Genomic DNA, 20,135 nt, shown 5'->3' on the forward strand with positions numbered 1-20,135 from the left:
CCAGACTGAGTAGAGGCCTACCCCTGTAATCCCTGTCCCCATCCCCCCCCCCCACCCATCCTCCATTAGCAATTAGGTATAGATGGGCATAGTGCTGTAATGCTTTTGTGGAGAAATCTTGAAGAAAAAGAAAAACCAATTCTGAAAAGTCAGTCTGGCTTAGTAGGTATGATAACCATAAGCATAGGTTTGCTTTTGCTTTTGTTTGTAATTTGCAATAAATTAGGTAATGGGTGTTGTGCACTTGGTGTGGCTCAGACTTGCTAACTGGTCAAGAGAACAGCTGGGTTTGCAATTCATATGAAATGAACAATGCACAACAATGCAATATGTATGACTCATGTAGGGGCCCCCTGGCCTAGACTTAGACCTAAACTTATTTAGGTGGAGACTACAGACTTGCAGAGGTAGGTACAAGGGTACATACTGTTGGGACATTATGTTGATGTGTTAAGTTTTGCATGTTATGTTTGGTTATTGTCAATGTTTGGCTATTGTCAAATGGCTTTTGTGGCATGTAAACAATATGGGTTGAGGAGGAGGGGAAGGAAGGAGGGGAAGTCATATGTCATACACATCAGAATATACATGCTGCTGCATGCTGCTGCTATCAGTATCTATCTGTCAGGTGTGTATGTTAGGGACTGTGACATGACATGTGTTGTTGTTTTGACCCCTGCCCATGTATGGGTATAGTGTGTGTGTGGATCTTGTTCTAGGTGGTTGTGAGGTATGGTATGTCTGTAGCAGGTTGCTGAACATACTGCTGCATATGTTGCAGGCGGCAGCTGCTGCTTTTTGCCTAGGACTCATACTGGGGAGTATGAACACATTTGCGGACAGCAAGCTGTATGTGTCAGTGAGGGGTAGTAGCAGCTCTGTTGTTAAAGCAGAGCCAGGGTTAAGGTACTCATAAGAGGCCAGGTGAGGCATGTGCTTAAGGTACATATGTTGTGTAACAGTGCCATTTGGAGAGTGTTAGGTGACATATAGATAGCCTGTACATATTTGTGCAGTGTGTCCCTAACTACAGGCATTTGATGTGCTAACATGGGTAGCAGTGAATGCAGTAGTAGAAACCTGTTTTGGTTAAAATTGCAGGATACAGTCACTGTTAGTTGTATTCACATGCATGTGATTACAGTGCAACACACTGGATTTGAACCCAGGACTATGGGTGGCAAAATATACAACATATTAGGAATGTAATAGACTGAGTTACTGAGTCAATATTGCAGCCACTCTATTTGCAAGATATATGTGCATGCATACAGTCTGTTTCACAGGAGCCACATTAGTTTGTGTGTTTGGGTGGGTATAACGTGTGACACTGAACTGTCTGTCATGATTTTCTAACCTTACTCTGTACTGACTTGTCAGTACTTTAGAGCACAGAAAAGGTTTTGTGACAACTGTGCCAAACGTAGGCAGCACAATTGTGGATATTCTGCAACAGTCTGTGTAGTTAACAACTATACCTGCTATCCCAGGCCTAACATACATACATCATTATTTAATTGGATGTATACTGGTTTGGTGTCTGCATCACAGTCACAAGTACACTGCCAATTTTCCCATTATATGTACAAGCAGTTTGTCATTGGCTATCAGGATGTTTATGGAAATACCTGCTTAACTTCAGAGCTGAGTGGCTTAGTGAGTTAATACACTGTACTGTAGCTGACAAGGTCCCATGTTCGAGACTTGGCAGGGATGATTATTTTGCAGATGTGTCTAACAGTGTAGGAAACAGAGAAGGAGATTAAGGCAGTTTTAAGTGGGTTTGCATGACGTCCCACACCACTTAGCTTCATTTAAACTCTCACTAATTTTAAAAAAAGAAAAAAAAAGGAATGATAGGAAAGTGGTGAAATGGGGGCAAGCAGGGGGGAAAACATACTGAAAGGCAGATAGGGACATGCAGGACAGGTGTAAAAGGACCATAGCTCTCCATTTCTTCTACAGCAACAGCTGTGCAGTTTGTACAGAATTTGGAATTTGGAGCCTCACACCCCAGAGAGGGCTGAGGGTGACATAACTGTTGTGATTAATTCATGTAATGATTCATTGTGTCCAGTAGACGTGGGTGCGAAATGGAGAGCTATGAATGGGGTGATATTTTTTTTTGGGGGGGCAGGCTGTGTCCCATGGACAGCTGAGATAAGGTAGGTAGATCCCCAGGAACCGGCCTATCCAGTCGAGCTATGGTGTTGAGGTATTTCAAAGTGTATAGGTTAGCAATGAACAGAATATTTGGTTAGTTATAACAACATGCCAGAACATTGCAAATAGCCCAGTAACATCACATTGCATAGCATATGGAACACAACAATAAATGAGATAACAGTCAGTATAGTAACAGCATGCCAGTAACAGTTACAGCATAAGGCCAATGACATAGGTAATTCAACAAGGTATGTTAGTATGCAACCATTGTAATACATAACAATAATAAAACACAAGGCCCAACATAACGTTTTGAACAACAGATGTTAATAGTAAACCATAACCAATGTATAACAATAATAAATAATGATGCAGATAAGGGGTGGTGCCCTATAGCTTCTGTAGCATGTACATACCTCTCAAGCTGTCTGCATGGGACAGTATGACCAAGCTGTAACACCTACAGGTACACAACTACAGAGAACTATTACAAGTCAGGGGGACATATATGACTACCAAGGTGTACTGTGGACTGATGTAATGTGACTGTGCTATTGACATAACTCACGTTCATGATAGAGCTGTGACCCAGGGATTAGGCAACAGTGATCACAGTCCATGGCAGCATGACACTTGAGAGACATGTATCGTGCACAGTACAGAGAGTTTATGACTATCATACCCTCCTTGGCAGGCATGGGGTTAGACTATCAGCAGACATTCACAGACACAACAGGAATACAGCCATACCAAGATTACACATTTTTCTTTATTGTATTAACTTTTACTAGTATTGTACTTGTTGCCTTTATTTTCTGATATCTTATCACATTGCTGAGCAATGCTGTTAACACTCTGGTACATCTGAACACACAAAGTATTAACCCGTTCTACTACAGCCATTTGTTTACTTGTAATTCCTGTGGGGAGAACATCTGTTAACAATACATAACTGATTCAATAATATTTAGTAGTACTTGTCACTGGATTTGAACCCTGGTCTGTGTGTGAAAAAATGTACATCACATCAAGCATTTATAAAACTGAGCTTCTGTGCCACTGTTGTATATTGATTGAGTGATATGTGCCTAGAGCTCACCTGATAACAAAATATACCCTGGTAATAGAGGTAGAGTGTTATACAAGACTGCAGTGACACTTGAACACACATGCATGAGATCCATGCATGGCAGAAGTAGTAGGTGAACTGAGGATTAATACATGGAATGCAGGTGTAGACAATAAACCCCTAGTGGGTGGGAATATTTGTGATGTGTACAAATCATATCGGAGTGCTGGGTTGGCTACCTGACTCATATACAGTTGCAGATTGTATATTTGCAGTCTGCAGCTATTACAGTTTCATATTTGCCTGCAGCAGCAAACCTAAGAGCAGGAATGCATATCACTGAAATGCTACAGTTAACACAAAACAATCCTGGCATACACAATATACCTGGGCATTCCTATTACTTCATCAGATCTTAGTGCAGAACAAATATCATAATGCATTATATCTTGTAGTACAGCTCCACATCTACAGTTTAACAGAACATTCTTTATTAGCTAACCTTCAGTCACTTACTGGTATTGTTTGTGTTTCTACATCACAGCAGATGTAATACTCGATTTCATGACCAACAGCCCAGAATGCACACATATTGCCCAACACAGCTTTATTAGGTGTGACTTCATGAAGTGATTGCTATATATTTCCAGTCTTTATTGAAGAACAGTTCATATAATGCAGGTGTTGCAATACAATTGTAATTCAACACTTTTTGCAGTACAAACATTAATTACCTGCACATTATTAATGCAGTAGGAACTTTATTCCCTTAACATTATTAATGCAGTAGAAACTTTATTCCCTTAACCTTAGTAATGCAGTAAAAATGTTATTCCCTTAACATTATTAATGCAGTAGAAACTTTTATTTACTTAACATTATTACTGCACTAGAAACTTTATTTCCTTAACATTATCAGGTTTCATGCTTTCATCTTTATTGAACTATACCATGGAATTACTCACTTATTTCAGTCCAGGTCTATGACCACATTCATTGCAGTACAATCAAAACTGAATATACCTAATGGCAGTTACTAGTTTACTCCTTCTTGTTTATGTGACTATAGATTGCAAGTTACAGCTGTACTCACCACACTCATGGTGCAACCTGGCCAGGTGCCCTGCATGGGCATCTAGGTTATGAACTCTCTCCTCTGCAGCTGTGGGGAGAGAAACATACCATTAAGCAAACCTGTCTATAACACATTCAGAGTAGGTTTTGGTAAAACAATGATAATACTTACAAACATGTGGGGCATTCCCGTCTCGAGCATCTTAGACCCAGGTGGCCAATCAATCCACCTTCCGATGCTTCAGGTCATCATAATGATGACACACATCCTCACCTGTGCGGGGGATACCAGTTGCACTGGCAAGATCATGTGCCAGCTGGTCCCAGGCATCTGATTGTACTCCAATCCCTAGTACTGGCTCTGCAGCAGCTGGACATCATGGTATTTAATGAGGAGTCCAACCATGACCCTGGACAGCAGAATGCCCCAATGCTGTGCCCAGAAGCATGAACCCTCTCTGACTGTTGCCATAGTTCCTGCCAAGTTCAAACTCCAACAGGTTCTGGCTATATTCCTGCATGTTGCATTTAAATAAGGCTGTTTTGACACCCGTTACCACCACTGGGCCATTTTTAAAAATGCAGTGCTTTGCTTAGCAGCACACAAAGCCGCTGAGCTCAGCTGAGCAGTGCTTAAACTGGCAATGCTTAACAGTGCACAAACCAGCTTAGAGGGGCTGAACAGTGCTTAAATGGGCATTACTTAGCAGTGCTTTGCACCACTTAGCAATGTGCAAATCAGCCAAGTACTGCTAAAACATTCCTGGTTTAAGCAGTGCTTGGCAAGGCTTAGCTGTGCTTAGCAGAGCTTAGGTGGGCATGCCAAAGCAGAATTTAAATGTAATTGTCATATTGTGTATTGCAAACATAAATGCCTAATAACATGTGTCTCTGTACATAGAATATTCAATCAAGGGTTTAAGAATATTTCTCATAAATGTGTACTTGCAACATACATGCTTAATAATCTGTCTGTGTATTCATACATCATTCAATCAGGGATGTAATAGTGCTTCCCATAAATGTATATTTGCAAACTAAATATAATAACCTGTCTGTGAAATCAAACAAAATATTTAAGCTGAATTTGGAATAATTCTCATATATGTGTATTTGCAAAATAACATGCCTGTGGATTCAAGCCATGCACCTACGGCTGTCACTGTAGCCATTTAGCTATGTAGATGCGAGGATTGGTGCTATACTTTTACATATAACTCACCACTACTTTTAAGCACCGCTGATCATCATCTTGCGCTGCACAAACACACTCAGCTATGCTTAAACTTGACCTTTCCATTTATAATTAAATGTATCCGGTTTCAATTTTTAGATGTCTAGCACATGTCCATTGCTGTGTGCTGCACTGCACTGAGCAAACACAACAAAAAAATGCAAACTTTTATTACATAAGCATACATTGATATCCAGCACTTTGACAATGCAATGGGTGTGCTACTCATCTCCAGACACAGTAACACACACCCTACTCAGATTCAATAACCATGTCACACAGTTCTCCCTCAGTAACACATCTTCATTATTATGCAAAACGTGCTACTGATGGGGTTCCACATACACAGCCATGGTACCATCCATGTAGGCCTTACACTATGCCTACACAGATTTTATTAAATCCTCAGATTTGTTAGTAGAGAGGCAGAAGCAAAGAGAGAATGCAGGGAGCTCAGAGAGAAAAAACAGACCATTATGTTGTAGTGAAGGGTAAGACAAAGGTGCAATCAGCAAACTGAGGGAGAACAGAATGAAAACTGACTCTGCTGCTTTTTGATTAAATAAAATAACATGAGTATAGGCAGTAAGTGCAGCAGTAAACATTTGCAGTTCAGGGCTGTTGCCTGGTCTTGGAATACAGGTTACTGCTAGTGTGTTTGCTGAAGAAACTTAACATCCCAGTTCAGATGTTACTAAAACAGTTTAGTTCTAGTTATATTTTGTGTTATTTAATATTAGTGTAGCAGCAATTCATTTTATAAAAAAAATGTATTTTAGTTTTGCAGAAGTTCAAATATTAATATAAATAAAATACTACTGTTCTTCAGTTTATTTTGTGTTTCACATCCTGTCTGTTCTTCAGTTTGCATTTAAAAGTCGGTATCCCAAAATTCCATTGGAGTGGGTGGGTGGGGTTACACAAAATGTATGTTAATTAGCATAATGATTTTTGGCCTGCTGTACCTATTTTTCATGAGCCTTTGTCCAGATTTTTTTATGATTCCAGTTTGAGAGGTATCAGCTAAACACTACCTTTATCTTGCACTTTAGACTTACCAGACTAAGAGCTCTTTCAGAGTTTCATTCTGATATAACATGAACTAAATAGTCATTCAGATATTGCAATGCGTCTTACACAATTAATCTGCTCCTCTAACATACAGCTAGAATAATATTGTCAGATATTTGAAACTCTTTGTCTCAAAAAGCTGATGATATCAAAACACACATTTCATCATACTTTTGTAGTCTAAATCTGAAATTGTGCAGCCTTAGGAAAAAGGCAGTACACAGGTTTGGGAAAAGAGTATTTCCTTTCCCCAAGCTTTTTGTAACCACAGAATTAAAATATAAATTTTGGAATACAGCGACTTTAACCATTGTACTTCTCTTTGTGTTATGTGTAAAAAGATGTGGTTTTCTATTCTTCTCAGTCCTTCATTGTTTTCTGTTTTGCATATCTATGACCTTTCTATGCTTCATTATTTTAAAAGGAAACTATTTAAGATGCAAACAGCTTTTATACATTAGAATGCATAAGACTTGATACAAATATGATTTTAAGATTTTCGTGCATATGTTTTCTTTCAACTGTATCAATTATGTATGTATTTCAACTAAATTTGATAGACTTTTAAAAAATAATAAAAAATAAAAAAGCTAGATGTGTCAATCTTTTAAGTTGCTGAGCAAGCTGCAACACTGAATATATGCTACTCTTGATTTGTTAAGTTCAATTTTTAATCTTCACAAAAATCAACATAATTTGAGAATTTATGTGTCAAAAACGACATACCATCAGTCCCGTACACTGTCTTTGGCTTGCTGACAAAACAACATTTAAATTTGCTGGCTCTCTATTGTTAGATACCTTTAAATATTCCTTCAAACCATTACCCTTCTCTGCACTAAGGACTTTGTGAGGATATTTGTTGAAGAATAAGATGCAGACAGTTGTATTGCTTTTTACATTGCATCTGTGTTGCCTAGTTTCAGTACTTTTCTCACTCATGTTTTGTTGAGATGTCTTATTTTACAATGTACTGCTGGTGTCATACTATAAATCTTATATGTAAATGTTATTTTGCAGAAAACAACACTAAATGAATGCAGACAGTATTCATTGTTTTCATTTTGTTTAAATGGGAATGAGCACAAAACAACTGACTGGAACCTTCTAGACTTACCATCTAGTTTGGCATGGCATTCAGAGACAGACAAAATTAACCAATGTTAAGGAAGAAATACATTTTGTTGACAACACATTATTTCCCATTCTGACTGCATAATAGAAAAGAGATGTTTTAAGAGAAAGTAAAGATGTTGAGCAGTAAAAGAAATGATAGAATAATGAAGAAATCATCAGTCAATGCCAAAGAGATCTCAGTAAATCATCAGTACATAAGCATGCATTTAAAAGAGGAGCATTTAATTTCCTGGATTAAATCGCCATTCCATTTTCCACTTTCAATTCATTTGCACCTAGAAAATAAAGTGCTCAACCTGTTATATCCCAGTGTCAAAAATGTGCATTGCGGTATATTTAAAATCAACTTTAATCACCATAAATATATTCATCTAAGCAATCATTATGCCATTCCTCAAAGTAAGGCAAGTGGGCACTGAATAAAAGAAGAAAGAAGCAAGCAAACAACAACAAAAAATATACAGAAAATCATGCTTTTAAAACAGTGTTATAACTTAGTTGCTTTTCTATTTAATCTCTAAAGAGAACATTTTCAGTATAAGGGCCATCACCACAACAACATAATAAAAGATAAACATGTATGGTTCAGTGGTTCATGTATTTTTGTTTCAGTTAATTGTTTGCTGATCAAGTAAATGCTGTGGTCAATGGAAACTTTTTGAACATCACAAAGGTCACATATCACACATACCGAAAGTGGGTAAAGGCAGTAGCAAATGATAATACATGGTTGTCTGCAAAGCACTTATATTATTTTGCATTATTTACATTATTTCACATACTATAGTCTCCCTGAAGTAATAGTTAATAATAATAATAATAATAAAACAAATGAGATCTCGCCATATTTCATGTAAATATTATTTAAACAGGTCTTTTTAAGAAGCTTGTTTCGTACAGCAAACATTGGTTCTGCATGCAAGGCAATTTTTTTTAACTTCAAAACCTGAATGGATACAATTTGATAATACTGCAATACTATCCTTTTCAGAAAACATGTATTACAGTACACAAAGTGCTACATTAATTGTATAGCAATGCTGAAAATAGGTTCAGTTTAAACTCTAAGATTCTGCAGTGCCATGTCAGAGATTTACACTTGGAAATAATGTGTAATACAATGAGAAGAGGAAAGTTTTACAAACTTAGACAACAAAACTCTAAAGCAAATACACACAAAAAAAATCCATCCCAATACTAAAAACAAATATCAGTAGTAGAAATAATATATACACACACATATGGCTTCCAAGATTATGGCTTAAGCTTCCCCCCTACATTCAGAAGTAGTCAGTCATTAACTTCCTTCAAAAATAACTTTGATAGCTATAATATATGAAGTAAAAATATTAACATACAGCTCTGGCAAACAAATTTCTAGAAGACAAATATGCCATAAGTTTGACAACCAAACCTATAAACCTATGGACATGGTAGTTCATGCCAGCATATTAGACTTAGTAAAAATGTCAAATAATAATTTACAACAAGAGGAGTCTTAACTGCTCACTTCTTAGAAACAGTGACATTTTATTCTCTATACAGCTTCTTCAAACAATGATAAACTGCCTATATGTAATTGTAATAAGACCACTCTCTATTAATACTGTAGTCTATATGAGGTATTCTGTGTGTTAGAAAGCTGTCTAGGTTTGGGTATACATTTTATTACACTTCAAGCAATTTAAAAGGGTCAAATATTTCTCATTTACCCACCACTCTGACAAAGATACATTTTCAGTTCATGATATGACAGTCACTCTCCTTTGTGTATTTTCTCACAAAATATAAACCCATATTGAAAAACAGATCAGATGTCACTGCCACTGGGAGAGGCAGAAAACATAGTGTTTATCTACCCATTTTATTTGACCATCTCAGCTGTAGTCATCATTCCATTTTATCTGTTGCTGTCATCAAATCTTCTAACTAGCTCGATTATTTTCACCAGCTTTCCATCACATGACTTCTTCATCATACATCCACTCTTCCTCTTATCTCTCACCTTTTATTTCCGTCATTCCTTTTTCTTCTCCCTTTGTTCCTAGAGCAAAGCTCTACGTCCCTCTGCCAGATTTATTTATCTATGAGTTTCTAGCCGACAAATTTCCCGCATATATCTGTTTCATTTGTTTATTTTCTTTGCTGATTTATTGCCTATGGATGAAAGTAAGCATGCATATAATTTAACGACTCACACCACACACTTGCTTGAAAGAAATGGCCACAGCCATATATTTACTATGCTAACTAGATAAAGTTATGTATCAGATCAGTGTCATATTGAAAGTCAATGACAATCAGACCAAATCAATGCAAACCAAGAATATTCAGATGTGCTCAAAGGGCAGAACTTGGAAGGAAGTCACATCAACTAGGCCATAAAATACCACTGCAATCCCTGGAAATGCTCAATCAACACCATTGGCTGAAGGAATCTGCAACCAAACACCAACAGTGTCCTGTCACCATTCAGCCAGATACCAGTGGCTGAAAGGGATCTGCCACTTGCTGGAACCTAGGCTGTGGCCTCCAGCCTGTCCACTACACCATGGGGAAGCCAACCCAGAGAAGGGACAGGCTGTTCATAGGTTCATAGCAGGTTATTAGGCTGTCGGCCCTATAGTCCTTACAAGTATAGCCATGTTAATTCCTGAGTTGCACCAATCGTTCTTTGTTAGATGGACGTAATTAGCAGAGTGAGTCCATGATGTCAATCTTGAGTTGTTCCAATTGTCCTTGTTAGATGGACATAATTTGCAGGGCAAGTCTATGATCAACACCGACTAACCCTGTCCATGAGGGACACTGGTGCTACCCCTAGGGTGAATTTTCAGTCTCCCATCCATTTGTCTAGTTGAGCTTGAATAGGGGCGGTGAGGAGCTCTGCTTCATGTGAATTGGAAGTTTGTTCAGAGGAGCAGCAATTTTTGGAAGATATATCTGTCTCCAGCATATTCTTTTAATGTCACTCCCTAGATGGAGTGACTCTTGTACCATTTAACTTGCGGATGTGCAGCATTTCCATCAGGGCAGCATCTGAGACTGCCCTGTAGGCTAGGCACAAGTCACCTCTCAGCAGCCTATATGATACAGAACACAGTGAATGGGCTTTCAGTCTGTCCACGTAAGGGATGGTTTGAAGGCCCTGTATTTTCTTGGTGAGAAACCTCTGTGGTCTCTCCAGCTGCTGCAGGTGTCTGGTGAGGTACATGCAAAAGGGAGCATTGTACTCTATTAATGGTCTGATGAGGGATGAGTATAATAGAGTTATAACATCCTTAGACCTGGATGCGATGTCCTTACTTATGAAAGGCACAATGTCGAAGGCTTTCCTTACCACTGTGGAAACTTGGTGGTCAAGGTTCAGATTGCTATCTACCTGTGTTTCCATACCTCAAATCACTGGGTTTGAACTTATGGGGATGCTGTCAATACTGCAATTAGCAGGGAATTCTACTTTACCAAAGGGGATAGTAATGTACTGCTTTGCATTTAGTTTTAAACTGTGGCATTGGCACCAAACATTTGTCTGTGTTACCCCTACCTGTAATATGTTAAAATTGTTAGGGGACACAATTATTGCACCCAATTTGCAATCATCAGTGAATCTGGTAAGCCAAAGGCCATCTACTTTAGCCTGGACTTCCATGAAATAGATTCCAAACAGTAAAGAGCCCAGCACAGATCCTTATGGTATGCCACTGGTGACAGGTCTACTAATGGAAGTGCAATGATAAGCTTTGACAGTTTCTGTTCTGTCAGTACACCAATTTGCTACCCATCTAGTGACATGAGGGTTATTCCCCAGCCGGGAGAGTTTTTCAATGATACCTGAGTGGGGCATTGTGTCAAAAGCCTTGGCTAGGTCAAGACCTGTGGTATGTACCGTCTTACTTTTATCCAAGGCTTTGGAGACTTTCTTGAAGAAGTCTAATAGGTTTAATAAGCATGATCTACTCTTAATGAAACCAAATTAGGTTAGGGCTAGATTTCTAATGTTGCCTATATCTTGTTGACAAGGTCTATGATGATTCTATGGCCTTGCATATACATCTGGTTAGAATTATGGGTCTATAGTTCCCATATTGGGTTGATGGCTCCCCTTTCTGAAAGGGGATCACTGTTGCTGTTCTCCAGTCTGCTGGGACAAACCCAGTCAGGGTATGGTTAAAGAGAATGCTAAGTGGGTCCACTATGTCCCATTTTAGATTTTTTAGTAACTGACTTGGATTGTTACCTGGTCCCACTGAGGCTATGTTTTTGGCCTTCGAGAGTGCAGATGTGAACTGATCCATAGAGATACTAGGCAGAGGACTGGTATCAGGTAAGCTTTGGGGTATGCCTGGTGGGGAGAAGAGGTTGAAGTTTGCACCAAATCTGTCAGCCAACAGGTTGGCAATGTCGTCTGGTATAGTATGAGTGGTGCCATCTATCAGCAGTTCGGCATATAGCTGGGCACCCATTTTAGATTTCTGACGTAGTTAGAGAATGTGATTATCGTTATCTAGGGATGCTATTTTACCTTTTAATTAGCTTTAGGGGATGATAGAAAATGTTCTGATTTGCTTGTTCAGGCTGTGGAGGCAATTCTTCCTCTGCTGAGTAGGTTCCCTCTTGCTCTTAGACATCAGTTTCTTCCTCTTGTTATATAACCTGTTTATACCTGAGGTCCACCAGGGTGGCTTAGTTTTTTTTTTTTGGAAGGACCAGGTTTCGATCCGGTCAGGTACAGCCAAGTCTATACAGTTGCTTAGGTGTTTATACAGGGCATTTGTGTACACCTCTGTATAGGAGTCATTGTTGTCTGTGATTGCAGTGGGTATAAAACTTTTTATACCATTGCTTAGTAGGCTTCCATTTGCTTTGGAAACATTTTTTATTTTTCTTTGCTCCTCTGGGGGTGTCAGGTCCAATAGTTACTTTGAACAAGACTGATTTATGGTCCGACCTTACCATGGAGGGCATCACACAGGGGGTAGTGCAGTGACTTCCCCATGTTGGTGCGTACTATGTCTAGGACATTTGAGCCACTTGTGGGGGTGCAGACTATCTGTTCAAGAGCATTTGTATTGAAAATGTCCAGGAATCTCTGGGCAAGTATGTCTGTGCTCATATATGACACACAGTTGATGGAAAGATAGTTGAGATCCCCCATCACTAAGGTGTTAGGCTGTATGGTGAGTGACTCCAGTAAGTCCGATTAGGCAATGTGTTTTTCTTGGTTCATGGTGGGGGACCTATAGATAGCAATGATGTGGTAGGGTATTTTGCCTATAGTTAACTGGACATGGAGTAGTTTGAGAAAATAATACTGTTTGATCAGTCTCTAGGTGTACTTGGCTTTAATGAAGATGGATGTGTGGAAGGCATTATAGCGTTGCACAACTGGGGTGCTCTCTTGGCTTTGAACCATGTCTCATTGACTGCATCTTCCAAAGTCAGGAGTGCTTCGAGGGAGTGCAGTTTCATGTTTAGCCTCCTAGTATTAAGCAGCAGAACCTTAAGTTTATCTCCAGTGGAATTTTTTATGTCCAAAATTTTGCTGTTTTAACATTATCTAAAAAAGACAAGTCCCTTTGCCAATATCTGAAAGCATACAGGAGACAAGTGTAGACCATTTCTGGTAAAGCACTGTGGCCTATCAACCATATCTTCCCAGCTGACAGATGCTGGATCCCCCCAGGCTGACACCAGAAGCGAAGTCAACTGTTGAAGTCGATAATTTGTTTTGTTTGTTTATATTTTGGCATCATCCATGTTGAAGGTAGAATGCTGCTTAAAGCTAGGGTCATACCTGCCTTGCACACATAATCTGAGAGTTTAGTCATGTCTGTCTTCATATAGTCCAGAGAGGTAGGACTCAAGTCATTCACCCTAACATGGACTATGACAGAATCATAATGGCATTTGTTGTTGAGTGACTTGAGTGCATGCGTGATTTGATGGATCTTGGCATCTGACAGGCAGCTGATTGTAAGCTTCTCCTTGACTAGCTTGGTGAGGGGGACATCTGTATGTCTCACTATGGAGTTGACTATGACCAAGACATTTGATTTTGAGGTGTTTTGACTTAGAAGCTTATTTGCTGAGACACTGGTGTATGTGTTATTATGTGTAGTGGTATCCATTTGCATAGCTGTGTGTACAAGTAGTTTTCATTTGGGAGGTCTCTGTTCTATTGTAGTGTACCTCCGTGTATGTGGGTTTATGTTTCATGAGCTTATTTTGTGTGAGAGGTTATGTGTGCATGCTGACAACCTGTTTGATGTCCGGTTTGTTGTTACGTGAGAGAATTGATTCTAGTTTCACCATATAATTACATCTCTCACATAAGGTATTTTTTGGTTTAGGAGTAAGTGGTTGTCAGTATATATGAGGCAATTACTACATTGCCTCAGGATGCCCATGTTGATCAGGCTGGCCAGAGAAATGATGGGAAATTGTCCAAGCCTGCACCCCTCCCCAGGCCATGTAATCTCCTTTGCAATTTAGCCTTCCAAGTCTGTTTCTGCCTTCATGGCTGTGACACAAACCTAACCAACCACTTGCTGAGGAAGGCAAAAACCTGAAAACCCCAGTAGAAAAAAAAATAGAAATTTCTTCCAAACCCCTAGTGCAATCACCTTTACAGGTCAGCAAGCACATACTTAGACTTATGAATCAGTCAGCACCAACCAATTCTAATGTTATACTGTCTACACCTCTTCCTGCTTTTAGGAGGAAAGGAGGGAGTGTGGGTGTTCTGGTCTGTCCTGCTCTGCTGTTGAAAACAGATCTTGCCAGGGTACCTATGGATTTTGAAACTCTTTCCCTACCTACCCATCTGCTTTTACATGCACACCTTCCCCTTCTTCTTCCTAACCAATTCCCTGACTTCACAGAACCCCCACTGGCAATATAGCTGTGTCATGCGATCCCCTGACATGCTCTCATTGCCTTTGGATGAAAATAAACATTCACATAATTCAACAAATCACATCACACACTTGCTTGGAAGAAAGTGTACGGTTCTTTGCAATATCACTTGGTATTGGATATTCCCAAATATGTGACATTTTTCCTCACTTTGGACCTTCAGAGTACAGTTCTTTACAATATACACTGATCAAGCTATCCAATTATCTAGCCATGTATTTATTATGCCAATCAGATTGAACTGTGTGTCAGATCAGTGCCAGATCAGAAGTCAATGCTAATCAGCCCAATGCAAACCAAGAATATGTAGATGTACTCAGAGGGCAGAACATGGAAGGAAGTCATATCAACCAGACCATGAAATATGTGGAAGATGTGGAAGGAGCTGTTTTTTCAGCACACAGTCACCACAGGAAAATAACAATGATAACGGCAATCTAACATTGCTTATTGGTCTATTGACCCAACGGATACAGGACCTTATGGACAAGGTGAACCACTTGTCCAACCCTTGCCCTAATACTACATTAACACAAGGTAACTCAATTAATGTTGTTACCAGTACTATACCATCTACTTCTGGCATTAATAATGTCAGTATTCTGCCTGCTGACAACTTTTGTTTACCTCAGCGTCCTGGCGGGAACCGAACTGCACAAATTCAAACTGTTAATAATAATTCTCCAGTTGGAAATAGTTCCTCAGAGGTTATTGGTTCTCCAGATGCATGTACATGGCTCAACGAGCCTTTAAACTTGTTCTCACAGGAAAGTGAACATGAGTTACTGGCTGGAGGAACATCAAGTACAAAAAATATAGTTTCCAACCTGCAGAAACTGGACTTATGTATGCTTAAACATAAAAAGTTACAGTTGGAAATTAGCCATTTCTGCCAATGCATAAGTGAGAATATTGTCCCGAAGGGGCTGAGAAGGTGGCTGTATCCCACTGGTCTGGAGGAGGGGTCAGTGAGAAGGTGGCAGTATCCCATTGGTCTGGAGGAGGGGTCAGTGTTTCACCAAGAGATCATCGAGCTCTTTAACAGACAAGGGATTGAACTACTGCAGGTCATGTGTAAACATTACCAACGATCCATCCACAAGTTGATGGAAGAATCTACTGACCTTGATGCAGCTATTAGAGCCAGTAATGATTTTCAAAGATAGCAATACAACTACAATAGGACTTTCTCTAGTATAGAGCAGTTCATTAACAAATCAAAGGCTTTTAAAATAAAAAAATTGAACAGAGACCGGGCAGCATATAACAACAAATCAGTGTATCCAAAACTGCCCACATCTCAGCAGTGGAACCCTACAGGCCAAGAGAGTAGCAGGGGTGTGTCTACTATGAATTAGGAGGTCGACAACCTTGATTTTCATAATGAAGAGGTGGCAGCGCAGACTGTACCTTGTAGGAGTGAAAGGATCCACCAGCAACAAAAATCATACTAGAGCACATCTAATAATGACAGCTCACACAACGGCCAAGGTGAAAACTTTCAGAACAGTTCACTAAACCACAATCCCCAGCAACCAGCACACTACCAGAATCAGGGGAAGAACAAGAAGGGGAACAGAACGAGGAGGTGAACGTTGATGCAGTTAGCAATTTTTGCTTTACAACAAAGAGAATGACTTTATTATCTACAATTTCTCTGGCCTGACTATAGATGGAGCCTTAGTGGAGCTATTTGTTAAAGGGTTGACTTTTGCACCATATTATCGAGCAAACCTTGCCTCTTCACTTATAGACCTATAACTCTTTGCACGTAAACTTAACCTAAATCTCATCTTAGGTGAAAATACTACCAGAAGAGATGAGTTCTACATTCCTAGTACATTTAATCCACCCTTGCACCCAATCTTAGACCTGTTCGAGCAAATTTGTGAGTTGGACTTCAGGAATGAATTGGTGAAAAATAAAACCAACAAGAATTTTGTAAGCAATATTACTTACTGTAGGAGAGAGGCAATTATTAGAGGAATTGCAAATGGCCGGTTTGAGAATAATGAAACCTGACAAGGGAGGGGGACTGGTTATGATGAACATCAGTGACTATACTACTAGAATGTTACAAATACTCAACACAGATGCTTACAAAGAAGTTTATAGAAATGAGTTAAATACAGCTTACAGTCATGTTCAATGTTTCATATATGAATTGTTCATTGAAAGCAGAATAGATATTAATCTAAACTACTTATCTATGCCAGTGCCCAGAATACCTAATATCTTTGGGGTACCTAAAATGCACAAAGATATAAGAAACCCTCCCTTGCGACCACTAGTTGATGCCAGAAATAGCATAACGTATGCATGTGCAAAATATGTGGATTCTGTGCTACAAAAATATGTAACTAGTGAGAAACAAATTTGCAATGACTCTTGGTTGTTCCTACACTGTCTAAATAATTTACAATATGACAATAGTTACAATTTTTAACAGTAGATGTTAAGGACTTGTATACGTCCATCCCACACATGGAGGTCACAGAGAGAATTAGCCACATTCTGAGAATCAAGGGTGTACCTAATGATACAATAAGTTTGCTTAGTGAACGATTGGATGTTATTTTGTCCAATAACTATGTAATCTTTGACAAAAGATTGTTTTTACAACTATCAGGGATAGCCATGGGGTCCCCGTGTGACACCAGTTTCGCCAATTTAGTAATGTCTGACTGGGAACACGAGTTTGTCCTACAGAACAACTGGGTCCAAGACAAGGTACACTACTACACTAGATTTTTGGATGACATCTTCATGGTGATAAGGGGTGACAATGACACAGCTAATGCAATTGTCAGTTACTTTAATGAGACAACTGACTTTTTGCAGTTCACATCACAATTTGGTGCAAATTCCATATCATACTTGGATGTTCTGATTTGTAAAGATACAACTAGTGAATGCTACAATGCATGTATATATAGAAAAGAAACTCATTCTAATAGTTTCTTGCACTTTTTTAGCTGTCACCCCTACCACCAAAAGAAGTCAGTAGTAAAAGGACAGTTGGTCAGGGCAGCTAGAATGACCTCCCTAAATAGAGACTTCTACTTAGAATCTAACAACTTGAAGGAGATGTTCACTAGGAGGGGTTACCCTATACAGATGTTGAATCTGCTTATTAAAGAGGAGATTTACAAGCGTACGAACGGAGTGTACAAACCTATTTTAAGTCAAAATCGAATCGATGCACCCTCTGATACTATAGGTATACATATTGAAGGGAACACCGACAGTAATGTACTCCAGAATTTTAGTAATTTTAATAATTTTATTCTTTCATTCAGTGTAGATGCTCTTGATTTATGTGGGATCATCAGGAAGAACTGGGACCTACTACGGTCAGATGCCTTTATAAGTAAGAAAGTGGCTCACACACCTAGAATTACCTTCAAAAGAGGAGCTAATTTAAAAAACCTAGTTGAAAGAAACTCTACAACACTAGTCAGTAGATGTGGGATGTATAAATGTGGTATGTATAAGTACTGTAAACATATGGATGTGGGTCAGAAGTTTAAGATCAAAGACACTCAATGCACCACCAGATTTAGATTAAACTGTTAGTCTAAAGGGGTCATACCTAGCCCAATGCCAAATGTGTCCCGCATTCTATATAGGGAGAACAGATAGGAAATTGGTGGAAAGAATATATGAACATCTATACTACACTGGCAAATTGAAGGAAGTCAGTGCCCGAGCTAAACATACCTGCGAATACATGGATCACAGATTTTTGTTCCAGGAAATAGACCAAATTGTACCCGATAACATGGGGGGTCCTGTTTCACTGGAGGTAGAACGTTTAGAATTAATAAGGCAGTTGAACACCAATGCAGGGCAGTATCCAGGTCTAAATGAAAGATGTTCTATTGTATGTATTTAAAAATTAAAAAGCCTGACAGATAGGGTTTTATGTATAGAATTCATGTAAAGCATGTATTAATTTTACATAAGATCTTAAAAATCAACAATAGTATGAACGAACATGGGTTTACCATATCATTTTAGTATTTTAGATATTTGGTACTTATAAAGTACAAAAACCTTTATAGGTATTTTATGGTATATAAGAACATTTAGTATTGTTTCTTCTGTAGGGTTAGGGTTTGAGTTTTACCTGTGGGTGTGTCTAAATGTGTTTGTGACACTTTTGTAGTCTTTAGAAACTATAGTTTCTATGAGTACTAGTTTTCAATTTGTTGTCAAGAAGAATGAAATGAACTTATTAACTAATACTGGTTAATTGCCTAATTAACTACTGCTCACTGACTACTCAAGGGCATGCTCTCAATGTTGTTTTTTACCTGAAGAAGTCACGGTATTTACTGCGACAAAAAGCGCTTCATTTTTTATTAAACTGCTTGTTCTTCGTTTGTGCCTTCCTCCCTGCAACCAGTTTTCAGTTTCAGATTACAGAAAATCAGGACTGGAATTTTTGTTTATAACTCCAAATTCATTGTCACCATGAAAACCTCCTTTGAAGAAGATGAAAAAGTGAATGACAGAATGATAAAATAATCCTTCCATGTGGCAGAAGGAAAATTAAGCTGTAAGTAAACAAAGATGTATTTCCTGAAGATACAGAGCAGCAGAAGAAAATGTAAATAAATGGAAGGATGTGACATGACATTTGCCTGGATTTTGAAATAATCAGAAACAGAAAGGGCCACTTTTTTAAGGTAGCAAACATATCCAAAGTTCTGAGCTATTTTAAGAGATCATTAACAAATGTTAGCACATAATTTTGTGGATCTGTAAATGGTAAAGGCTATCTGCTTCTGTTTTTGATGAATACTCAAAATTTCCGGTTGCAGACAGTCTCATATATACAACATCAAATATTTTGCTACCGGTTATCAGAATGATTCCAATATTTTGGATTGCAAAGGCAATACTTTATATTTACAACCATCCTGTTAATTATTTATTTTAATAACTTCCAGTTCAGACAGTTCTGTGATGTACAAAGTCAACACATACAATGGTAACACCATGGCCAGAGACTAATGGGATGGTACAAAGTGTTATAGCCAACATAAGTTGTGGCGCAGTGGTGCAGCAGTTACACTGTCATCTCCCAGCAAGAGGTTTTCTGGTTCAATTCTCGGCTGGGATTCCTTCTGTGTGGAGTCTGCATGTCCTCCCTGCATTTGTTTGGGTTTCCTCTGGGTGCTCTGGTTTCCTCCCACATTCCAAAGACATGTGTCTGGAGTGTTTCTCCCTGGGCGTCTTCTGAAAATGGGCACTGTCTCAGTTGGACTTTCCCAGTAAGCAGATGTTAAATAAATAAATAAAAAATAAATAAATAAGTAAATTCATAAGAACTATCAGAATAAATAAATCACATTAAGCAGGTTAACACTCAGATCTGAATATAAGAAAAAAGTACCATCAGTGAGTGAATAAGAGTTGTATGTGATTAAATTTTAAGCAAAAGAGTGTTTGAGCAAAATA

The sequence above is a fragment of the Protopterus annectens genome, chromosome 10.part0, assembly GCF_019279795.1.
Source record: "Protopterus annectens isolate FY-2018-M chromosome 10.part0, PAN1.0, whole genome shotgun sequence".
In the NCBI taxonomy this organism is placed as follows: Eukaryota; Metazoa; Chordata; order Ceratodontiformes; family Protopteridae; genus Protopterus; species Protopterus annectens.